The sequence below is a fragment of the Tupaia chinensis genome, unplaced genomic scaffold, assembly GCF_000334495.1.
Source record: "Tupaia chinensis unplaced genomic scaffold, TupChi_1.0 Scaffold000093_1, whole genome shotgun sequence".
NCBI classification, from domain to species: Eukaryota; Metazoa; Chordata; class Mammalia; order Scandentia; family Tupaiidae; genus Tupaia; species Tupaia belangeri.
This window is the reverse complement of record NW_006159555.1, coordinates 11,243,422-11,247,166: the sequence shown is the minus strand read 5'-3', so window position 1 is coordinate 11,247,166 and position 3,745 is coordinate 11,243,422.

Genomic DNA, 3,745 nt, shown 5'->3' with positions numbered 1-3,745 from the left:
AGAAAGAAAGAAAGAAAGAAAGAAAGAAAGAAAGAAAGGAAGAAAGGAAGAAAGGAAGAAAGGAAGAAAGGAAGAAAGAAAAAGAAAGAGAGAAAGAGGAAAGAAAAAGAAGGAAACAAGAATGAAAGGAAGGAAGGAAGGAAGAGAAAAAGGAACTAGACTCCTGAACTCAGTAAGTCAGATCTCTGTCCTCAATGCATCCTGAGATATCCTAAAAAGAGACCCCCTGATACTGATAACACATGGTAAATGATGAGTGAGAAAGAGGGTGGACCTAATCTTCACTGCATATCCAATTAGACAAATGCAACACCTCATATATATTCTGCCCAAGGTCACAGAGCCAGATTCAGACACAGAAGTTTGCATATAAAAATTCTACTGTTTTTACTACATTAATAACGGCAAGTATAAGGTATATGTGTTCTTATACCCTACTCATGTTCCCAGTAATATAACACATGTGTCTTCCCCATTAATCCAAATCAGATTTTGGCAAACTTTGGTCCATGGGCCAAATCCAGTCTGTCACCTGTTTTTGTAAATAGTTTGATTAGAATGCAGCCTTGCCTATTTTATTTACATATTATTTATGTCTGTTTGCATGCACAATAGTAAGCCTGAGAAGTTACTGCGGAGACAGTATGACCCACAAAACCTTAAATATTTACTATCTGGACCTTTACAGAAAAGTCTTACTGCCTTCAGTGTTAGCATTGAAAGACAGCCAGATAAATAAGTGGATGGGATGGAAGGATGGGCAAATGGGTGGGTGAATATACGGACAGACACAAATAGATAGGTAAGATAGCAGAGTTTTGTTCCAAATACCAATGTTCTGCCCTTTAGAAACTGGGAAACCTTGGGAAAAATCAACCATTCTTGGTTTTAGGTCCCTTACCTGTAAAATGGGGATGATAATAGTCGTTACTATTATTGAAGGCTCTTTTCATTATAAATGGCAAAACACAGGCTGCCTCCATGGCCAGATGCTTAAGGGAGCCAGATTCCACCTAGTCAACCATGCAGGTTGAATCTTGGCACCAGCAGCTTGAAAAACATGCTAGGTTCATGTGCTTGTGTGCCCCGAATCCTGACAGGAGGGAGAAATAAGGAAGGATTGCAGTGTGACCACACCCCATTGAGAGATGCTTTCTCCCTCCCCCTCTCTATGTCTGTCTCTTTCTGATGAGTGCACATGCCCTCTATCAAATTTTTCTTTAAGTGGCAAAAACCCAACTCAAAATATCTTAAGCAAAAGTTAAATTTATCAAATAAGGGGGCCAGCAAGTGGCCTGGTAGTTAGAGGTGCTGGACTCCAACATGGCTGACCACAGTTGGAGTCCTGGACATGGTGGCTTGCTTTCTTGCTTTCTCACTTTCCCTCTCTCTCTCTGTCTTTCTCTGGTCAAATTAAAAACAATAATAATTATTAATATTAAAGTTAAATAATTATTTTAAAAATTTATGTCACAAAACTAGATCTATTAACAAAAATATGTTCTGACCCTGTAGCCTAGTGATTATAGGAGTCAGGTTGTACTGTGGTTTGATTTCTGACCCAGGGGCTTGAAAAACACACTGTGCACACCCAAAATCCTGATAGGAAAAGGAATAGAGGAAAAGAATTGTATGTAGCATGATCATATCCCAATGAAGGGAGGGGGTGCTTTTTCTCTCTGACAGCCATACATGCCCTCTGGCAATTAAAAAAAATTTAGTCTTCAATCGTAATGGGATATGAGGTTCTGATGTTATTATTTTTTACCACTCACCTTGACTCCTCTCTAATTTGTTTTGTGTGGGAGGCCTTATTCCTGCCATAGACAGATGTTCCTCTATTAATAGAAAATATGGCCACTGGGAAGTCTAAATTTTTATAATGACTGATCTAAAACAGAGGCCCTCTTTCTCCTAGTATCCAAACATAAGATTCCATGAAAAGCTCTGGTTAACTGTGTTTGTGATACATACTCAGTTCTTCGATCTATCACAGGAGCCAGGGAATGGGTTACTGTGCTAAAGTGTTGTTTTGCTGATAACAGAAATACTTGAGTCTGTGAATCTCTAAAGAACAAAGGTTTATTTAGCTCACTAGTAAGAGGTCCAAGGTCCAGGGGCTGCATCTGGTGAGGGCCTTCAGGCTAAGAGAGCAGAAACACATCCATGTGTCTGTTTCATTCTCTCTTCTCATAAACCTATGAGTATCCAATCCTAGGAGCCCCACCCTGAAGGCTTAGCACTCATAAAAGTTTACCTCTCAGCGCCATAGTTGGATTAATTTTCTACCCTATTAATCTCATCACAATAAGAACCAAATATTTTTTAATGTAATTTTTGCTCTATATTTTATTATTTTTTAAAATTTTGTTATAGAGCACATACACTCACCAGACAGAGATGAGAAAGAGAGGGGAAGTGAGAGGACCGGCAGGTGGCATGGTGGTTAAAGCGCTGGACACTCCCACATGGCCGAGTGCGGTTTGAATACCGGACCTGGGGGCTTGCTTTCTCACCTCCCCTCTCTCTCTCTGTGTATCTCTCTGGTCAAATTAAAGTAAATGAATGAATAAATAAAATTAAAATAAATAATTATTTTAAAAAAGAAAGAAAGAAAGGGGAAGTGATAAAGCACCCCCCTCCCAGGGCATATAGCCACACCACAATCCTTTCTCCATTCTCCCCTTGGGACTTTGGGCATGCATGCACATGCATTCAGTGTATCTCTCAAATAACAGTGTCCAAGACTCTCACCATGCATTCGGCCATGTGAAATCCAGCCTCCCCAACCACCATCTTAGGCCACCACCTAGCCTAAGAGCCAAATCTTAACACGTGAATTTTTAGTGGACACATTCAACCCATGGCAGGTACTCTGAGGAGAGCACTATGGTCGACAGCTCCACCAGAACTGCTTGAAGTAGGAGAGTTCTCTAAAGGAATTATTAAAAAGGAGTATAGAGTGGTCTGCATGAACAAAAACAGCACATGGCTATCTACTGCAGAGATATATCAGGAGGTAATGAATTTAAACCCTTAGCCTGGTGCCTGGCACTTAACTATAGACAAATGTTACTTTTTTTTTTTTTTTAGAGGTTTTTGCTATAGGGCGCATGCGCTCGCCAGACAGAGAGAGACAGAGAGACAGAAAGCGAGAAATCATCCCCCTGGGGGATGGCCACGCCGCAATCCCTTCTCCTCCATTCTCCTCTCGGGATCCTGGGCACACACGCACACGCGCTTGGCATGAGTTTAAGCCACTGGGTCCGGGACATGAACCCCAGTCGACTACATGAGAGTCCAGTGACATAGCCATTAAGCTAACTGCTGGTCTATGTTATGGTAATGATTAACATTTGTCTATAGTCAGGAAAATCATGATGTATTTTTTTCTATAAACTGCATGGATGGATAAATGAGGCAGAAATACAGACCCTCAGTTAAATTTGCCCATCATATGCTCTGGAACTGGAAGTAAAAAACAGAGTAGCACCACGTTAATAGTCTCTTAAGGTTTCTTCCTGTTCTGTCTCTTGTGTATTGCAGGATACTTCTCCAAGTGGCCTTGAGCCAAACCAATTCTCCCCTTTCTCATTCATAGTTCTCCATAACTGTAGAGGAGGGGCCAGCAGGTGGTGTGGTGGTTAAGGGTGCAGGACTCCCACATGGTCAACCTTGGTTCCAGTTCCAGACCTGGTAGCGCGCTCTCTCTCTCTCTCCCCCTCTCTTACCTGACAGCTCTCCC